We start from the raw sequence: 22,840 nt of genomic DNA, 5'->3' as shown, positions 1-22,840 counted from the left end.
ACACTCCTTCACGTAAATTTCTTGGTTGACAGTCCCGGAAGCTATGAAAATGCTGCTTTTTAAGCTACAGGTACAGATGGCTTGCCAAACCAGATATTTCTTTGCGAACTTTGACAGTTTTATGTGCTTGAAAATATCTGCTACCTTTCCCCTTCCTTTTGCCGTATAAAGCTCCAGTCCCGGAAGCTGCTTGTAGTGGGCTTTGACGTAGGTTTCGTCGTCAATTACCAAGCAGTCAAACTTCGTCAGCATCGTCGTGTACAGCCTCCGGGATCGCGCTTTGGCCGTCGTATTTTGTTTATCATCGCGATTTGGAGTCACTACCTTCTTGTAAGTCGATATTCCGTCTCGTTTTTTGGCTCGATGCACGGTTGTAGACGACACACCCAGCTTATTTGCGGCATCTCGGAGAGAGAGGTTAGGGTTTCGCTTGAAACTACCGGCAACTCTCTTTGTCGTCTCAGCGGCTTCCGGTTTTCGATTTCCCCCCGATCCAGACTTCCTGGCTGTCGACAAACGTTCCCCAAACACTTTAATTACATTTGTAACGGTTGATTTGGCAACTTTTAGCGATTTGGCCAGCTTTGCGTGCGAGTAGCTCGTATTTTCGCGATGCGCGAGCAAAATTTTGATACGCTGCTCTTCTTGCTTGGACGGCATTTTGACAACTGAAGAGTGAATTCCAAAATCAAAATAGGAGCAACATTCTACACACACTCACCTTCAAAATGAGGAGTGTTCAGTTTTTTTAAATGCAAAATTGAAAGAAATACGAAAAAAGTTTATATTGACCAAATTTTGACCGTATCACCCTTTAATTTAAGTTGACCTTAGCCCAAAAATTTTTTCTTTCATGTTATGATACTCTTTTTTAAGTCAAATCACTTAATTATAAGGACAATATGACTTCATTGAAAAGTTTATCGACTTTTGAATAAGGAAAAAACTTTATATTAGAGAAATGCGTCTTCTATGCTAAGCAAAATTTGCATTCGTATTTTAAAGACATGAAATCTTTGACCTCACGACAATATTTTTTTCAGTGTAGAGTACTTAAAATTTTCCATTTCGATCAATAACCATTCACTGTATAAATCTGCAGAATTTAGGTTTCGAATCATATGAAAGACGATATTGTTTATTTAACTTCGGAAAGCGTATCATTTGAACCGATTGTCTTGAGAGAGGCGTTTGATCCAATAAAATCACTTAAGGTCCATTATATTAAATTGATGGCCTCAAATGTTTATAGCAAAGTAATGTAGCCCCTACAATTTACTGCAGACCCGATATTAACCAAATCTGCAATGTTTTACCATTTCCCATTTTTTATTCGCAATAAAAGTCATGGCGGATGGACCTAAAATATCTCTAGGTTGCAAACTTCAGTAAAATCTGTAAAAATTGAGTCTATATGCTCTAGAACAGAAATCGAGAGATTGGCCTATAGGGAGGCTATATATTGGAACGCGGAACAATATAAAGCAAATTTGACGTTACGAGAAGATTCTCTCAAAGAAAATTGATATCTGGGATCTATAGTGGTGGGTATTTAAGTTTCGTCCCGGCAGAATTTACTTGTTTTTTGGTTTTTCCTTATTATATTTTGATGCATTTCTATTTTTACAGATAAAACATATTGCGATAAATTGGTGTTCTTGGTTTTATTAATGGTCACACACATAATTCTAAATGAAATCATCAATTTGTTTTTTATTTGCCATTTGGCGAACGTTGTTTTTTTTGTGCTTCACAATGTAGGTCAATGTCTCGTTTAGCTTTTGTTTGTTATTAAAAAAATTAATTGAGTGGATTCTTGACATTTCTTAATGACGTGGAGGTGACTACTTTGATTTTTTTAATGAAAAGAAATCAAAACAATACCAATTGATGGAAGATGGACAATTTCAGTGAATTGATGATTCAATTGAAATGTTCAATTTATGTTCTTCTAATGGTGCCGCGTCAATAAAATCTAAAAATAAAATCTCCTATATAGATTCAAGTACAGTGGAAAAATTTATGGGGATATCATCTGTCATATACTAGTGTGGGCCAGAAATAGTACGAAGGAAATGTTATAGTGGGGTAATGGTATTTCCGGGAAAGCCTTGCATGTGTATAGCGATTTAAGCCTACACTAAAACTTGGAATGGATATAAAGGGTGATACGGTCAAAATTTGGTCAAGGGAAAACGCGTGTAAATCGGTGAAATCGTTTATTTAAAAAATCAAATTAAATTTCTTTTTCAAGTTCAATTAGTATAAAATTCAGGAAAAATATTCAGTTAGGCTTTCGCTTTTCCAAATCCGAATTGCCGGGCCTCACGCTTGACACCTGCCATCAGATTTTGTACAGCCACCTTGTCCACCTTCTTCGCCGCAGAAAGCCAGTTTGCCTTGAACTGCTGCTCATCCTTAGCAGTTTTTTTGGTCTTCTTTAGGTTCCGCTTGACAATAGCCCAGTATTTCTCAATTGGGCGGAGCTCTGGCGTGTTGGGAGGGTTCTTGTCCTTGGGAACCACCTGCACGTTGTTGGCGGCGTACCACTCCATGGCCTTTTTACCGTAATGGCAAGATGCCAAATCCGGCCAAAACAGTACGGAACAACCGTGTTTCTTCAGGAAAGGCAGCAGACGTTTATTCAAACACTCTTTCACGTAAATTTCTTGGTTGACAGTCCCGGAAGCTATGAAAATGCTGCTTTACAAGCCACAGGTACAGATGGCTTGCCAAACCAGATATTTCTTTGCGAACTTTGACAGTTTTATGTGCTTGAAAATATCTGCTACCTTTCCCCTTCCTTTTGCCGTATAAAACTCCTGTCCCGGAAGCTGCTTGTAGTCGGCTTTGACGTAGGTTTCGTCGTCCATTACCACGCAGTCAAACTTCGTCAGCATCGTCGTGTACAACCTCCGGGATCGCGCTTTGGCCGTCGTATTTTTTTTATCATCGCGATTTGGAGTCACCACCTTCTTGTAAGTCGATAGTCCGGCTCGTTTTTTGGCTCGATGCACGGTTGTAGACGATACACCCAGCTTATTTGCAGCATCTCGGAGGGAGAGGTTAGGGTTTCGCTTGAAACTACCGGCAACTCTCTTTTTCGTCTCAGCGGCTTCCGGTTTTCGATTTCCCCCCGATCCAGACTTCCTGGCTGTCGACAAACGTTCCCCAAACACTTTAATTACATTTGTAACGGTTGATTTGGCACCTTTTAGCGAGTTTGCCAGCTTTGCGTGCAAGTAGCTCGGATTTTCGCGATGCGCGAGCAAAATTTTGATACGCTGCTCTTCTTGCTTGGACGGCATTTTGACAACTGAAGAGTGAATTCCAAAATCAAAATAGAAGCACCATTCTACACATACACACACACCTTCAAAATGAGGAGTGTTCAGGTTTTATAAAGGCAAAATTGAAAGAAATACGTCAAGTTTATATTGACCAAATTTTGACCGTATCACCCTTTATCCTATGTCCGAACTAGACATTAAATATCGCACTAAAAATATTGTCGTGAGGCCTAACACCATGTTCCAAATTTCAACCGGATTGGATGAAATTTGCTTCTCTTAGAGACTCCGCAAGCCCAATATGTCCACTTAGACCAGTATAGGTCCATTGTGATTCGTCGATATGATCTTTCGATCTTCTTCCTTCCGATGCGGTCCGCTTTGTCCCAGAGCTTCATCCTGCTCGTTCTCTTTGAAAGAAATCTCAGAACAACCAACCAGAGGCCCTGATGAATGCAAGTATGTCCCTTAAGCTGCACTCCCGCAGATCAGTGAGAGCCTGAAAAGGATAAAGCTGGACACTGGCACAGGAACTGGTACGAGTCCTCCGTATCTTCCGGGTCCAGGCACCATCTACAGATGTCATCGTCTTTAAGTCATATTCTTACCATGTGTTTCCCAAGTGTGTTATGTCCTGTTATGATACCAATCAATGGCCGCAATTCTTCTCTGTTCATCGACATCAAAATTTCGCAGTTTCTACGTTTCTTTTCGTCCCATATCAACTTGGTTTGCTCGCAACCATCCGAAGAGACCCAGCGTCTTCGTCATAGTTCATCATATTTTACCTCTATCCTGTAATGATAAGAAGATAGTGGGGGAAAAACGTCCGTTAGGACATTATTCGTTCCACGAGCGCCCTCCATTGCCAGCACATCTGCTTCCTCATTTCCTATTATCCCATAGTGCCCAGGTACCCAGCTAGGAGTTATATTATGCGGTTCAGTGAGAACCTTGAGTTCCCTACGACAGCGGCTGACTACATTAGACCTTATGTCAGCACTGCACAATGCCTTTATAGCTGCTTGACTGTCGATGAAGATTTCGCCTCTGAATAACGTCCTCATGAAAAGCGACTCAGCAGCCTTTGTGATCGGATCTACATCCGCTGCCACCCTATGACAGCGGATGTAGAACCCTATGTTGATAGCTACTTAATATACATAAATAAATTTATACACGCTCTTTTCCTTCCACCTACACTCAACCACTTTTTCGGACTTTTTTCAGTTCACAATATTTTTTTTTTCAACTACCCTCAGCTTTTCTATTGATATCAAAAGGGGTTTCAAGTGACCTATATCAACACATATGACATGCAATAAATAACTATCCAGCCTGTCTCTGGTTAGCCACAGAAATAATATCAAATTAGTTATAAGCCAAGGGTTAACTAGCATCATCCTTCGGTGACCTTGAACTTTGTTTATGTGACAAATGCTTCTCACATGGAGAATAATTAAACAGAGATAGAATAAACAGTACGGCAAATAACGGATCTTATTCAAAAGTCAATGTGTGAGCATTGTAAATAACTCTCAGAGCAAGGAGAGTCTCTGAGACACTAATGGCCATTTTATATGAAATAAACTTATGCTAAAGTTTCATTTCCTTGAGAAACTAACCACAAACACACACGCACACATACATTCACACTCGAATGCACACTCTCCTCTTGTATCCGCAAATAGTTGCAGAGGTCTTTGGTATCCCTTCTCATTTTTGTAAGACGTTTCATATACCCACTGACATGAAACATTTGTGTCGGTTGTCTTTCTGTTTCACAAAAACGAAGGTGGGGTGGATGTTCACCATTGTCCTCTTCCACTGGGTATGAGTGTGTGTGTGTTGGTTTTCTTTCTATTCGGATGCCCTGCAGTGAGTGTTGCTATCGTTTGAATTGTGTTCTTAGAATCCTTATAACATTTCTCCTAAAGTTTTCTTTTTCACTGAAAGCTATAAACACCATTGTAATTACATTGCAAGATACATAGCAACTGAAACTCTTTTAGCGTTAATATTTACTCACCACACATACACACATACCATGAAGACTTTTATTAAGGCACTTCCTTGATATGTAGGTGGAAAATAAATGATTGTATCGAGAGGTTTATGGCATTTGTAACACTTTGTATGAAGGCTATGAAATCTAAGGAAAATTGAAACTTTTATCATACGTCGTTTCTGAAGAGATTACAAAGACAAACGCTTTAGTAAACACAAAGTTTGGACTTTTTTTTGCTTTTTTGAAGGAAATATTTTCATTTGTTAGCAAAGCTAGCCCTTAGCCATTGCAAAAGAATGGATGATTTCGATCGCACGAAACATAAACGTTTTCGGGATGCAAAAAACTGACTTTAATTTAATGATTTTAGATTTGTTTCATATATTGAAAACAATATTAACCTAATATGAAAACCTAAATTTCAGGACAAACCATTTACAGAATATGAAGGAACTAAAATATTTTAAATTTTAAAAAATACTTTTTTGCATTCAATTTAGACGTTAATCTTTGAAATTTACGACCCTCTTTGATTTAAGGTAAATTTTTCCTTTAAGGATTTTGATTCCAAGCCACAGTTTTAGGGTAGTTGACAGCCCGATGTATCAGTCTTAAACTGTTCAGTCCATTGTGATACCACATTGGTGAACATATCTCTTATCACTGACTGCTGCCCGATTTCACGTTAAGCTCAATGACAAAGGACCTCCTTTTTATAGCCGAGTCCGAACGCCGTTCCAAATTGCAGTGGAACCACTTAGAGAAGTTTTGAAACACTCGGAAATATCACCAGCTTTGCTGAGATGGGAAGCTGGAAGCCACAGTTTAAAACTTTGAAATAAAGGCATATTTATTTAGTGCAACACAATTAAAAAAATATATATATATAAAATTAACATTATGACAGGTTACCATTTTTATACCCTTCACCACTACTGTGGTACAGGGTATAATAAGTTTGTGCATTTGTATGTAACGCCAAGAAGGAAAAGTCTGAGACCCATCGTTTAGTATACCGATTGTCTTAGAATTAAATTCTGAGTCGATTTAGCGATGTCCGTCTGTCTGTCTGTCCGTCTGTCCGTCTGTCTGTCGGTCTGTCTGTTGGTGTATTTTTGTGTGCAAAGCACAGCTCGCAGTTTTAGTCCGATTGTCCTAAAATTTGGTAAAGAGTCCTGTTTCGGCTCAAAGACGATCCCTATTGATTTGGGAAACAATCGGTTCAGATTTAGATATAGCTGCCACATATATTTTTCACCGATCTGGTCATAAATGGCGTGTATATCAACCGATCTTCCTCAAATTCCGTACATCCGAATATTTCCCGCAAAACTTGCAAAATATCAGCCAACTCGGTTCAGATTTAGATATAGCTCCCATATATAGCTTTCGCCCGATTTACACTCATTTGTCCACAGAGGCCAATTTTTTGCTCCGATTTAGTTGAAATTTTGCACAGGTAGTAGAATAAGCATTATAGCTATGCGTGTCAAATTTGGTTGAAATCGGTTCAGATTTAGATATAGCTTCCATATATAGCTTTCGCCCGATTTAAACTCAAATGACCACAGAGACCAATTTTTTGCTCCGATTTAATTGAAATTTTGCACAGGGAGTAGAATTAGCGTTGTAGCTATGCGTGCCAAATTTGGTTGAAATCGGTTCCGATTTAGATATAGCTCCCATATATATCGTTCGCCCGATTTACACTCATATGACCACAGAGGCCAATTTTTTGCTCCGATTTAGTTGAAATTTTGCACAGGGAGTAGAATTAGCATTGTTGCCAAGCGTGCCACATTTGGTTGAAATCGGTACAGATTTAGATATAGCTCCCATATATATGTTTTTCTGATTTCGACAAAAATGGTCAAAATACCAACATTTTCCTTGTAAAATCGCCACTGCTTAGTCGAAAAGTTGTAAAAATGACTCTAATTTTCTTAAACTTCTAATACATATATATCGAGCGATAAATCATAAATAAACTTTTGCGAAGTTTCCTTAAAATTGCTTCAGATTTAAATGTTTCCCATATTTATACCCTGCGCCACACTGTGGAACAGGGTATTATAAGTTAGTGCATATGTTTGTAATACCCAGAAGGAGACGAGATAGACATATGGTGTCTTTGGCAATAATGCTCAGGGTAGGTCCCTGATCATTTGCGTAGCTAGACAATTTTCCTAGGGGGGGCTATAGCCCCCCTAGCTAAAAATTTATAGACTGAACTTATAGGTTCAATTATTGTTTTATTTCATAAAAAAGAATACAAAAATAGACATCAAAATAATATATAATAAAGCAACTAAAAGTAGTTCCACACTTTTCCCAGAAAAAAATTGGGATTTGTTTTAAAGGCACAACTTTAAAAGCACTTCCAAAAATGTCCTCACAAATAAGTAATTATATTAACTACACAGGAAGTTTTTTACTTCAGTTTTTTCATATTTTAATTTTTTGTTTTCTTTTTTTAAATAGTTTAAAAAAAAAGTAAGAATAAATAATATGGTAAAAATTATTCAAATTTTGCCACAAAAATGCTAAATCCATTATAGAAAAATCGATAATTTTTGAAAATATTCAAACAAGCGTTAGAATGCATTAAAAATCATAAAAAATATAAAAATTATTATAAATTAATGTTTCTTGAAGCTCGAGGTCTTTATAAATATTTATATAATTCTAACAAAAGTTCGACCAAAAATCAAAAAAAAAGGAATAAATAAAAATTATTTATTTGGGAAAATATCACACAACGATATGGATCACACTGTAAGAAGTGATGCAAATTTATTGCAACGGCAGTTGAAACGGCGGACATTCGTTCTATGACGAGTTCCTATTACATCGCTTCTCCGCCAATTTTGCACCACTTCCGGACCCAAAAAGAACATTTTCACTTCTTTTTTGGCGACGCTTTTTTGCAGCATTATTAAGATATTAATTTATGAAAGAAAGCTTTACAGCCTGTTTATGTATGTGGAATGAGCTCTGTGGATCGACTAAAATGGAAACAAACAGCTGAATTTATAACCAAAAAACAGCTGTTTCTATGCATTTCAGTCGATCGATTGATTTCGTTCGACATACAGAAACAGGCTGTTAGTTATTCAACTAAACCATAAGTTCAATCACAGCTCTATTTCATAAATATCAGACTTCAAACATTTCCATCGCCAACTGCTTAAATTTTGAGTCTATAGCTTTTGTAAAAGTCTATCAAATTCTGTCCAAATCGAGTGATATTTAAATATATGTATGTGGAATGAGCTCTGTGGATCGACTAAAATGGAAACAAACAGCTGAATTTATAACCAAAAAACAGCTGTTTCTATGCGTTTCAGTCGATCGATTGAACTCGTTCGACATACAGAAACAGGCTGTTAGTTATTCAACTAAACCATAAGTTCAATCACAGCTCTATTTCATAAATATCAGACTTCAAACATTTCCATCGCCAACTGCTACCACAACCCAAGTAATTCGATTGTGCATGAAAGTCTTTAGCGGAACTTTGTGCGGTTGTATATACTTGTTTAATTTTTATAAAAATGTAAAATCGTAAATAGGTTTTCAAATTCTGGGGGGGGCTAAATTTTTTCTGGGTGGGGGTCTAAGCCCCCTCCCCAGAGGCCTTCCTACGCTTATGTCCCTGAGTCGATATAACCATGTCCGTCTGTCCGTCCGTCCGTCTGTCTGTGAACACATTTTTGTGATCAAAGTCTAGGTCGCAATTTAAGTCCAATCGCCTTCAAATTTGGCACATGTTCCTAATTTGGGTCAGAATAGAACCCAATTGATTTGGGAATAAATCGGTTCAGATTTAGATATAGGTCCCATATATATCTTTCGCCCGATATGCACTAATGTGGACCCAGCAGCCAGAGTTTTATACGGATTTGCTTGAAATTTTGTACAAACATAACACTTAGTCATATAGTCAAGTGTGAAAAATTTGATTGAAATCGGTTCAGATTTAGATATAGCTCCCATATATATCTGCCCGATATGGACTTATATGGCCCCAGAAGCCAGATTTTTGGCCGAATTTGGTTGAAATTTTGCACTAGGAGTACAATTAGTAATATAGTCATGTGTACCAAATTTGAATGAAATCGGTTCAGATTTAGATATAGCTTCCATATATATATATATATATATATATATATATATATATATATATATATATATATATATATATATATATATATATATATATATATATATATATATATATATATATATATATATATATATATATATATATATATATATATATATATATATATATATATATATATATATATATATATATATATATATATATATATATATATATCTCCCGATATGGACTTATATGGCCCCAGAAGCCAGAGTTTTGGCCCAATTTGGTTGAAGCTTTGCACTAGGAGTACAATTAGTAATATAGTCATGTGTGCCAAATTTAATTGAAATCGGTTCAGATTTAGATATAGCTCCCATATATATGTTTTTCTGATTTCGACAAAAATGGTCAAAATACCAACATTTTCCTTGTTAAATCGCCACTGCTTAGTCGAAAACTTGTAAAAATGACTCTAATTTTCCTAAACTTCTAATACATATATATTGAGTGATAAATCATAAATAAACTTTTGCGAAGTGTCCTTAAAATTGCTTCAGATTTAAATGTTTCCCATATTTTTTTTTACTAACATTGTGTTCCACCCTAGTGCATTAGCCGACTTAAATTTTGAGTCTATAGATTTTGTAGAAGTCTATCAAATTCTGTCCAGATCGAGTGATATTTAAATGTATGTATTCGGGACAAACCTTTATATATAGCACCCAACACATTTGGCGGATGTGATATGGTATCAAAAATTTAGATCTACAAAGTGGTGCAGGGTATAATATAGTCGGCCCCGCCCGACTTTAGACTTTCCTTACTTGTTTTTTACTAACATTGTGTTCCACCCTAGTGCATTAGCCGCCTTAAATTTTGAGTCTATAGATTTTGTAGAAGTCTATCAAATTCTGTCCAGATCGAGTGATATTTAAATGTATGTATTCGGGACAAACGTTTATATATAGCCCCCAACACATTTGACGGATGTGATATGGTATCGAAAATTTTGATCTACAAAGTGGTGCAGGGTATAATATAGTCGGCCCCGCCCGACTTTAGACTTTCCTTACTTGTTTATTTATTTATTTAGTGTAACTTCACTCAAAAAATATTCAAAAACATACGACTTTATTGAAGGGACACCTGTTTCAAAAATTCGTGTCCTAAATTTAATGAAGTAAAAAAAAAATGTAAAGCAGAGCTTATCAACATTCTCTTATAAAGATATTTTTATTTGAATGAACCTGGGCTTTAATATTGTGTTAATTATGTGTCCAAAAATGTAGGTTTCAATTCATTCAAGTTTCAATATGACATAAGTTTGTATACCCACTGCTGTGATACAGGATAAAATAAATGCATGAACATTTGTAGGCAATGACTAGTAGGAGCAGTTAGAATTTATATAATAACCGGTTTCAATTGAATAAAAATTTAATTTTAAATCAATATTGTTTTATTCTCTTAAAACCAATATTTAAAGGGGAAATCTTAAATATTTTACGAAAAATTTAGTTTAATATGAAAAGAATATGCAAATTATACTTACTTTTTTATAATAATGCGACAATATCTGTAAATAAGAAAAAAAAATAAAACATATATAATCAAAATGCAGTGAATCAAAATATTATGATATAAAAAACAATTTTGCAAGACCGGAAGTTCGACCAGGCCGAAACTTATGTACCCTCTACCACGCATTGCGTACAAAGTTCTGCTAAAACCTGGATTGGCTTGTCGCAAACTATGGATTTTGCGACATACATTTACGACGGCATAATTCGTAAACCTAATGAAGAAAACCTAATATTGAATAAAATAAATTATAGACATTTTTATATCTCCACCATAGGATGAGGGTATATTAAATTTGTCATTCCGTTTGTAACACATCGAAATATTGGTCTAAGACCCCATAAAGTATATATACTCTGGGTCGTGATGAAATTCACATTAACTTCCGAACGAAACAAGCTATCGACTTGAAACTTGGCAAAAGAAATTGTTATCGATGTAGGCCAGATGGTATTGCAAATGGGCCCTATCGATCCACATTTATGCATAGCCCCATATAAATGGACCCCCACCTTTTAGGAGCCTCTTAGAGAAACAAATTTTATCTTATCCGGTTTAAATTTGCCCAGCAAAAAATTCCTATTACCAGGTATGAATACAAGTATACCTGCTCCGTGGTGCAATGGTTACCATGCCCGCCTTGCATTCACAAGGTCGTGGGTTCGATTCCTGCTACGACCGAACACCAAAAAGTTTTTCAGCGGTGGATTATCCCACCTCAGTAATGCTGGTGACATTTCTGAGGGTTTCAAAGCTTCTCTAAGTGGTTTCACTGCATTGTGGAACGTCGTTCGGACTCGGCTACAAAAAGGAGGTCCCTTGTCATTGAGTTTAACGTGGAATCGGGCAGCACTCAGTGATAAGAGAGAAGTTCACCAATGTGGTATCACAATGGACTGAATAGTCAAAGTGAGCCTGATACATCGGGCTGCCACATAACCTAACCTAACCTAACCAGCTCCAAATAGTAAAGAACTTCTTTGTACATATATCAGCAGTAATACTTTTACATGGGCATGACATTGGAGAAAGGACTTCGGTGCAAGCATACCAGCAGTCGAAAAATAAGTACTTCGTCGCAAACGTACCAGCTCTCCAAAAATAATAGGTTTTCCATAAATAGAATCAAAAAGAGCGAGTGAGTTGCTGCTCTCATATATATTTATAGATTATATTCTCTCTTATAAGTTAGTTACGTATTCTTGGTCTTTTACTACCCCTTTCTCTCCCTCTGCTTATATTTATGATACAATTTGTACTTTGAAAATCTCTATGACGCCAGGAGGAATCGAACTTAGATCAGTTATTTTGTAATCCAACACACTATACCCTACTCCACGGCATGGATTTATTCAATGATGTAATTTTGCAATATAAATGATGTACTATACAACTTAAGAAAACAAGAGTATATTTTATTGACATTATAAGTTAATATGTTGATGTAATTTTCGCTACTATTAACGGTGTCCACAATCTCTGTAGAGGTTATTCTATTTAAAGAAAATATCAAGAAAAAACAAATTTTCAACAAAAATTTAATTAAATAATATCTAATACGAAAAAAAACAAAAAAAAAATATTTAAAAATAGAGTCTCAGTAGCATTCGAACCCGGACCTCAAGATATGATTTCAATTACTGGTATTAATAAAAGGAATCACTTTTGGTCTACTGGAAGAATCGCTAGTGCTTACCCAGTTTTTGCTGGGTGGTACATAATGTTAGTATATGATCCCTAACACCCATGCAAAAATCGGTCCATATTCGTCCTTAATTATATATATCACCCATATAAACCGATCCCTAGATTTTGCTAGCGGACCCTTTTGAAGGAGCAAATTTTATCCGATAATATTGAAATTTGGTACATGGTGTTAGTATATGGTCTCTAACATTTGTGGCTCCCCACTTAAGACCGTAAGGCTTGTTTATACCATAGTCATATAAAGTTAGTCCATACCTTTAAATTTTGGCCGATATGGACTAATTCATTTCAAATCTGAGGATCAGTTTATGTGGGCGCTATATATGACCCAGTATTTGCCTGGTGGTTAGAGAGCAAATACATATCCCGCACCAAATTTCAGCTTGATCAAATGCCCCTCCAAGAGGTTACTGAAATTAAATCTGGGGATCGGTTTATATGGAGGGTGTATATAGTTATGAACCCATAAGAAGCAATTTTTATTACTTATTCACAGGTCTTTTGTCTGCAGGTATGTTATAGTCCCCATACCAACAGACCCCCACCGATTTGAGGTCTTAAACGTCTAGACATCCCAATTGTTATCCTGTTTGCCTGAATTTCAAAATCTAGAGGTATTTTGGGTATCAGGTTGGCTGATAAGTCCCCGGTCTGACACATAGACGGCGTAGCTAGTATTAAATGCATGATTCATGTCAAAATTTGACGTCTGTGAGTCAATTAGTTTGTGAGATAGAGCATCTTTTATGAAGCAACCCTTGTTATTGTGAAAAAATGGAAAACAAGGAATTTCGTGTTTTGATAAAATACTGTTTTCTGAAGGGAAAAAATACGGTGGAAGCAAAAACTTGGCTTGATAATGAGTTTCCGGACACTGCCCCAGGTAAATCAACAATAATTGATTGGTATGCAAAATTCAAGCGTGGTGAAATGAGCACGGAGGACGGTGAACGCAGTGGACGTCCGAAAGAGGTGGTTACCGACGAAAACATCAAAAAAATCCACCAAATGATTTTGAATGACCGTAAAATGAAGTTGATCGAAATAGCAGAGGCCTTAAAGATATCAAAGGAACGTGTTGGTCATATCATTCATAAATATTTGGATATGCGGAAGCTCTGTGCAAAATGGGTGCCGCGCACATTTGACCAAAAACAACAACGTGTTGATGATTCTGAGCGGTGTTTGCAGCTGTTAACTCGTAATACACCCGAGTTTTTCCATCGATATGTGACAATGGATGAAACATGGCTCCATCACTACACTCCTGAGTCCAATCGACAGTCAGCTGAGTGGACAGCGACCGGTAAACCGTCTCCGAAGCGTGTAAAGATTCAAAAGTCCGCTGGCAAAGTAATGACATCTGTTTTTTGGGATGCGCATGGAATAATTTTTATCGATTATCTTGAGAAGGGAAAAACCATCAACAGTGACTATCATGTAGCATTATTGGAGCGTTTGAAGGTCGAAATCGCGGCAAAACGGCCCCATATGAAGAAGAAAAAAGTGTTGTTCCACCAAGACAACGCACCGTGCCACAAGTCATTGAGAACGATGGCAAAAATTCATGAATTGGGCTTCGAATTGCTCCCCGACACACCGCATTCTCCAGATCTGGCGCCCATCGACTTTTTCTTGTTCTCAGACCTCAAAAGGATGCTCGCAGAGAAAAAAATTGGGCTGCAATGAAGAGGTGATCGCCGAAACTGAGACCTATTTTGAGGCAAAACCGAAGGAGTACTACCGAAATGGTATCAAAAAATTGGAAGGTCGTTATAATCGTTGTATCGCTCTTGAAGGGAACTATGTTGAATAATAAAAACGAATTTTGACAAAAAAAAAATGGGGTTCTCTTTGTTAGACCGGGGACTTATCAGCTAACCTGTTACATATACGAGTATGTGGCGAATATGGTGTGATTGGGTTCTCATTTTGATATTTAATTAATTTTGAAGAATCATTAAATCCAGGTTGACCTTAATCAAAAAAAAAAAAAAAAATAATCTTTCAAGTCAAGATACCCATTTGTAATTTCATTGAATCGACTTTTGGAAAGAATGAAACTTAATATAAGAGAAATGCGTCTTCTATGCAAAGCAAAACTCGCATTCGTATTTTAAGGACAACAAATCTTTGGCCTCACGACAATATAATATTCAGTGTATAAAGTATGCATGAAATAGATCTTCGGAGTGGTTATTAAAATTATAAATTTTCAAGTAAGGATTGATACATGGCAAACATCTGCAATGTAACTTTGTGGCCTTGTACGAGTATGTCTCTTTATTTCCCTTTTTCTTTATTACAAAGTGTCTAATACCCCAAGTTGCCCAAGTTGTGGCAACATATGTGTGGATTTTGTTGATTTAATTAAATTTAATTGAATTAAATATGAAGGGAATGTTTTCATAAATTCACTGAAGTGGAAAATACATGCACTAAGGCTAAAAAAAAGACATTCTTGTCTTACTACAAATATCTTGCGGGTGTATTTCATTTGCTCGGGTGTCACATGTGTCACAATGACAAGATGACATAGTATCACCCACTCTTCATTAACCTTATTTCACTAGAGAGGGAGAGAGAGAGTGCCTAAAGGCAAAATCTATATATAAAAGAAAAGAACTTTTACAATTCAAATTAAGAGAACTGCATTATTTTTCCTTCGGGTAATTTATCTTGTGTAATAACTCGTGTATGTTTTTTGCATGTATCAAGAAAAAGCCATTTGGTCCCATTTGTATTTCAAATAAGTCCTTAATCCCTTATTTACTGGTATGACGCCTGGAGCAACACTTTGAAATTTATAAACAAAATATTTGCAATATATGTATTTGTTTTAATCTTTTTGAAATAATATACACATGTTTTGTTTTAATTTATCTTCACTAAATTCCATACCATTTCATTTTTTTTTTTTTCAAAGGACAACAATAAATGCATGTGGTATGATATTTGAAACATTTGTCAACCAACACATTGGATATAAACAGACCTATAAGTTGATAATTTAATCCTTGAGTAAGCAGTAAGATTTTGTGAGCTATTATTGAATATTTTAATTAAACTATTGGCTAAATAATAAATTTCAAATTTCCGAGAAGGCAAACATTTTTTTGCTTTGTTTTATAGCCTTAAACGAATTTTTTACAAACTATAAATAAAAGTCCGTTAACTAGTCCACATTACAATATAAAGTTCAAAGTAAAAAATTTTTCTTAATTTCAAAAAAAAAAAAACAAGTAAGTAAAGTAGAAAGTCGGACAAGGCCGACTATATCATACTCGAAACCTCCCTTACTGAATTCGTAAACATAAGCATTTGTGGGATAACATTGATGTAGATATGGGAGATAAACCGCAGTTGCATATTTAAGAAAATTAAGGGGTACATGTTTATGGGTGCTTTGTATCAATCTGACTATAGCTCATAGTCAGATTGCCAGGGAAAATGTTCGGTTTACCCTACAAGGACAAAAAAAGTTCCCTACTTTCCCATACATTCCCAAACAATTTTCCCTACAATATTTTTCGTTAAATTTAAACTAATTTTAAAAAACAAAAATGGTTCTAAGTACTTTATTATCTTAAAACATGAATATGCAACGTATATAACTTAGAATATAAATTTGTATTACCACCACGGTTGCCACAGTTGGTAGAATTCTACCCAAAATAGTAATTTTTTGTTAAATCTCTATAAAAATAAAATTTTGGAAAAAGTTTCTATAAACAAATTTTTGTGAGAAATATTTCTATAGAAATAAAATTTTGACAATAAGTTCAATAGAAATAAAAGTTTGAGAAAAAATTCCATAGAAATGAAATTTTGAGAACATTTTTTATAGAAATAATATTTTGAAAAAAATTTCTATAGAAATACAATTTTGACAAAATTTACTATAGAAATAAAATCTTGGCAAAATTTTCTACAGGAATAAAGTTTTGACTAAAATTTCTATAGAAATATTTGTTTGGTAGATTTGTGGTAATTTGTGGGAATCTTCCAATTTTGTTAGATTTTTTTTTTTGGCACGATTGGTAACTGTTGTTACCACACATTGTTAAAGATAAAGCCTTGCCGGCTTCTAATTTCCTCCTCTATAGCCACCAAAATGTAAAAATTATTACAAATTGTGTTGAGTGAAAATGTCCCTACATTGTGGCCATACGTCCCTACAAGACGCTAAATATTAAAAAAACCTACATATAGGGAATTTCCCCTACTTCTAGCAACACTGGCTGTAGTTGATATTGCACCTACGGAGTTAGTATGCCACTAATATTGAAAATCGCTCAATTGGTGTAAGTAATGGATCCAAATTTGTAAAAATCGAGCAATATTCTTATGTAAGAGCAAGTACGTAAAGCGTGATACGGTCAAAATTTGGTCAAGGGAAAACGCGTGTAAATCGGTGAAATCGTTTATTTAAAAAATCAAATTAAATTTCTTCTTCAAGTTCAATTAGTATAAAATTCAGGAAAAATATTCAGTTAGGTTTTCGCTTTTCCAAATCCGAATTGCCGGGCCTCACGCTTGACACCTGCCGTCAGATTTTGTACAGCCACCTTGTCCACCTTCTTCGCCGCAAAAAGGCAGTTTGCCTTGAACTGCTGCTCGTCCTTAGCAGTTTTGGTCTTCTTTAGGTTCCGCTTGACAATAGCCCAGTATTTCTCAATTGGCCGGAGCTCTGGCGTGTTGGGAGGGTTCTTGTCCTTGGGAACCACCTGCACATTGTTGGCGGCGTACCACTCCATGGCCTTTTTACCGTAATGGCAAGATGCCAAATCCGGCCAAAACAGTACGGAACAACCGTGTTTCTTCAGGAAAGGCAGCAGACGTTAATTCAAACACTCTTTCACGTAAATTTCTTGGTTGACAGTCTCGGAAACTATGAAAATGCTGCCTTTTAAGCCACAGGTACAGATGGCTTGCCAAACCAGATATTTCTTTGCGAACTTTGACAGTTTTATGTGCTTGAAAATATCTGCTACCTTTCCCCTTCCTTTTGCCGTATAAAACTCCTGTCCCGGAAACTGCTTGTAGTCGGCTTTGACGTAGGTTTCGTCGTCCATTACCACGCAGTCAAACTTCGTCAGCATCGTCGTGTACAGCCTCCGGGATCGCGCTTTGGCCGTCGTATTTTGTTTATCATCGCGATTTGGAGTCACTACCTTCTTGTAAGTCGATAGTCCGGCTCGTTTTTTTGGCTCGATGCACGGTTGTAGATGATACACCCAGCTTATTTGCGGCATCTCAGAGAGAGAGGATAGGGTTTCGCTTGAAACTACTGGCAACTCTCTTTGTCGTCTCAGCGGCTTCCGGTTTTCGATTTCCCCCCGATCCAGACTTCCTGGCTGTCGACAAACGTTCCCCAAACACTTTAATTACATTTGTAACGATTGATTTGGCAACTTTTAGCGATTTTGCCAGCTTTGCGTGCGAGTAGCTCGGATTTTCGTGATGCGCGAACAAAATTTTGATACGCTGCTCTTCTTGCTTGGACGGCATTTTGACAACTGAAGAGTGAATTCCAAAATCAAAATAGGAGCAACATTCTACACACACACACACCTTCAAAATGAGGGTGTTCAGATTTTTTAAATGCAAAATTGAAAGAAATACGTCAAGTTTATATTGACCAAATTTTGACCGTATCACCCTTTACAGTGTGGCGTAGGGTATACAAATTATCGAAAATTGTTTACGGCAGGTGTTTCTGCTTTAAATCCATTGAGAATGATATTCTATTTTTTTTGATAAATTTTGGGGCCAGGCGTTATACTGCATTTTCCTTATTTCCCTTTATATGAAAAGAGATTTCCAATTGATTATTGATTTAAATTTGGAACCACTGTGCGCAACTTAGGCAATTTTTGAAAGTGTATTAAAGTGATATCTACGCATGTGACGTATATATAAATGTTTGTTCCTCCCATTGAATCATTATTATTTACGTCTCGTGATTTAACTCTTCTATAATAAACAATGACATATTATCTCGTACGGCCCAACAAATGTGGATGAATGAATTATTTCATTGATAAAAACAACAAGTATACACAGCAGTAAGTTCGGCCGGGCCGAATCTTAAATACCCACCACCATGAATCAAATATTATAGTTTCATTTCATTTCATTTATTGAATGGTATTTCCAGTACAACAAGATTACATCTTATAAATTATAGTACTGGAGTAACATGGTTAGATTATTACAGTATTGTTATTAATATGTATTAAATTAAATTTAATTAAAATAACATATAAGTATACATAACAATATTCTAAAGTGTATTAGTGTGAAAAAAGAAAATTTAGCGTCCCCAATATTAAAATATTTCACATGATTGAATAATATTCCAGAATATTCCTCTTGAACCGTTGTGTATTAGTTATTAGCTGCAGCTCATTAGGGAGTTGATTCCAGAGACGGATCGTACTAATAAAAAAATGTCTTTCTGATGAGTGACGACGGTGTGCGATTTGTATAATGTTTTTTCCTCTTGATGATCGGGCGAACATCAGGTTGGCATATAGATATGAAGGTTTACTGGTGTGAATTATTTTATGTAACAATACTAATGATTTGCAAATTAAGTATCTTTCCAATGGCAACTTCAGCATCAGTAATGAGTATTGTGAGACTCTGTCAAATCGTCTCAAACCAAAAGCATATCGTACTGCATTGTTAAAAGTAGTTTGAAGTTTTCTTTTGTCAGTTGTATTTATATCAGCGAATACTTCAGAAGCATACAGTAAGGTTGGTAATATGTAGCTTTTTACTAACTGTATTCTAATATTCAGTGGTGTGAAGTGTTGGGTAGTCCACAGATTTCTAAGCATTGAATATACTTTTCCACAGGTTGAAGAAATATGGTCAGACCACAATTTCAATTTGTGTGGATCCTAAATAAATGTTGACGTTATCTCCTATGTCAACATTTCTGTTTCGGATTAGAATTGCCTTCGACTTATTAGGGTTAAGTATTAAACAGTTCTTTGAGGCCCAATTCAGTATTCGTTGCAGGTCTGCGTTAAGATTCGATACACTAGTCGCAATGGAATTCAGTTTGCATGAGGAGTAAAGCTGTACGTCATCAGCGTACATTTGAATATGATTATGCTTAATTTGGTCAGGTAGATCATTCGAGTATATTGAGTAGAGGAGGGGTCCAAGGATTGATCCTTGCGGTACCCCCCTTGGCAGTGGAAGGAGTAAAGAGTTGTTAGTTCCATCCGTTGTGTATTGCGATCGTTGTGACAGATATGATATCAGTAAACGTATTGCCGTTTCAGTGAGGCCAACATTTCGTCTCAGTTTTTCAGTAAGTATTGTGTGGCAAACACTATCAAATGCCTTGGAGTGATCAAGCAAAATTAGGAAACCAATTTCATTGTTGTCAAGCCCAGCTCGAATTGTCTCTACCACATCAGTGAGTGCAGTAATGCAGCTGTGATTTGGTCTAAAACCAGATTGTCTCGAAGTTAGTAAATTATTTGCAGCAACATAGCTCTGAAGCTGGTTGTGAATAATCCTCTCGAAGACTTTAGATAGGTAGGGCAGTATAGCTATAGGGCGAAACTCTCCATTACCCTTTGGTATTGGGAGTATTTTTGCGATTTTCCAACTAGAAGGAAAACTGCTGGTCATTATAGCAGTATTGAAAACATGTGTAATGTACAACAGAATATGTGGCAGGATAATTCTAACAAATTTTGGATGAATGTCATCATATCCAACGGCATTTGAAGTCACTGACATTACAGCTTTATAGACCTCTGATTGCGTTACAAGGTTGAAAGCAAGACCGAATTCAGGCTCGGGCATGGTGCTATGCTCCAAGGGTACTTCTCGATTCACGATAGTTGTTGGTGTACTGACAAATTTCAAGTTAAGATCGTTTAGGTCGACATTTACTGCATGCTCTTCGTGTTTTATTAGGCCGATTTTCCGAATCTCTTTCCATTTTTGTTTGCTACTGATGGCATTACCAAATTTGTTTTCATAGTACGCTAGTTTTTGTTGGGGTATTTTATTTGTTACAGCACGTCGAGCAGATTTGAATGCCTCATAATAAGAGGGGGTTTTATATCGCTTCCACAGTCTGTAAGCTAACTCACGATGTGTGATTAGCGATTTGATATCTCTATTAAACCAAGGCTTCGAGTCACTTTTATTTAGTTTACGTTTAACTTTGATATGCTTATCATACAGAAATTTGACATTGGTGGTTAGTAAATCAAGTTTTCCAGCCAGTGTCGTGATGGAATAAATTTCATCCCAGTCTATCGTATATAAGTCATGTTCCAGGTCACTTAGATTTATATGCTTAAAATCTCTATAGGTAAATGTATCATGACACCCAGAATTTCTCGAGATTTGCCAGTTATAGGCCAGAAATATTATATCATGTTTAGAAAATGCCGAACCAAACAATTGTTCATATTTCAGTACATCGCTCAAGTTGTTAAAATCCTTTGAAAATCTCAGGGGATTCGATGACAGATATTCTACCAAGCAGAGCAGTTCAACCAGTACACTTCCCGAAGATAAATTTAAAGATTTTACCTATGAAGTCTATATCAGATTCTGGATTTACAAGAACCATCATTAAATCATTAACATCTCTTGTAAGTGTGCAAGAAAATGATGAAATAACCCTTTGATTTGAAATCTAAAATCTGTAGATTTTCATCCCCCATTATTTAAATGACTACTAAATCTGGAAATTTTACATTTCGTTTCAAGCAATTTTCATGACAAGAGCATAAATATACCCTCAAGAAGTGAAATCGGTCTATACACGGTTGAAAGAGACTGTTTTTCATATGTTTGGCTATAAACATTATATGTTTGGAACACAAATTTTTAAACACCATATTTTTGAGTGCAAGCATATAATGTTCATAAACTAGCATAACATGTTTGGGACATATATGTTAATATGTTAGAACATATTATGTTTGGGACATAAAATGTTTGTAAATATAATATGCTTGGATGCAAACATATATTAATTTAGAAATAGCCTATAAACATATATGTGTTTAGTAGCTTGGAGCGCTATTTAACAGAGAGCGATATTGAATTAAGTTGGTGGTTGTTGCTTGTTATTAAAAAATTAACATTTTATTTTCCCTTGGGCAATTGATCAGCTACTTCTTTGATCCTTACAAACTGTGTGGTCCGCTGTTCGAATCCCCGTCCGGCAAAAGGTAAAATTAAAATAAAAAAAATCATAAAATTCAATAATTTCTTCTACAAGGTTTGTATTACAGAAAAAGGTGCTAAGAGCTAAAAAAGCTCGTGGAAGTGAGAAAGATGTGAGGGAATATACAATTAGAAACAAAATTTTGAGCATTCAGGTCGAAAACCTATGTTGTTAGCACCTATATTACCTGTTTATTTCCATAATTCATTATGATTGTAAATATATAAATAAATAAATAAAATTTTGAGCACAATATTGTTTGGGAGAATTTTTTTTAAGCATATAATATTTTTGGGTGCAAAATGCTTCCAAACATATTATATGGTCACATAATAACATATGGTTTTTTGGAAGACAACATTATTGAATTTGGATGCAAAAATACAAAATGTTTGGAACTTAGACTACCCAAACATATATTGTTTAGACCAATATGCCTTCAAACATATTATATATTGGTAGAGATCAAACATATAAATGTTTGGGCAATACCCAAAAATGTATATGCTTGAAGCAAAATATGTTTGGGAGTATATGTTACAGAAGCGATTTTTTGTGAGGGTGTATGGAGGCCTTATCCGACACACGTTTTTGTGAGTTTAAAATACCAGTATATTTATAATTTCAGTCAAATCGGATAAAAACTACTGTTTCTAGAAACCCAAGGACTTAAATCGAGAGATCCGTCTTATGAGAGCTATACTAAAATATGGACCGATACTCACCCTTTCAGCACACCTCCTTATGGGCCTAAAATAATTCTATATTTCAACTTTCATGCAAATTGGATAAAAACTACGGTTTCTATACGCCCAAGAAGTAAAATCTGGAGACAGATCTATATGGGGGCTATATCAAAACATGGACATATACTCATTATTTTCAGCATACCTTTTTATACCCTCCACCATAGGAAATTTGGTACATGGTGT

At 35.8% G+C, this 22,840-nt stretch overlaps 1 protein-coding gene across 4 annotated transcripts in view; it reads right to left on the bottom strand.

The window, feature by feature from the left end:
• Positions 1 to 22,840, bottom strand: part of TyrR (Tyramine receptor) — a 323,171-nt gene that overhangs the window by 251,501 nt on the left and 48,830 nt on the right. For all 4 annotated transcript variants that reach the window (XM_075290670.1, XM_075290671.1, XM_075290669.1 and 1 more), the window contains exon 2: positions 10,959 to 10,982. The gene's annotated coding sequence lies outside the window, so the exon portion shown is untranslated. The remainder of the gene's footprint in view (positions 1 to 10,958; positions 10,983 to 22,840) is intronic.

Source organism: Haematobia irritans, chromosome 1 (genome assembly GCF_050003625.1).
Source record: "Haematobia irritans isolate KBUSLIRL chromosome 1, ASM5000362v1, whole genome shotgun sequence".
Lineage (NCBI taxonomy): Eukaryota > Metazoa > Arthropoda > Insecta > Diptera > Muscidae > Haematobia > Haematobia irritans.
The sequence above is the reverse complement of the archived record's forward strand: the minus strand, read 5'-3'. Positions and strand labels throughout refer to the sequence as shown.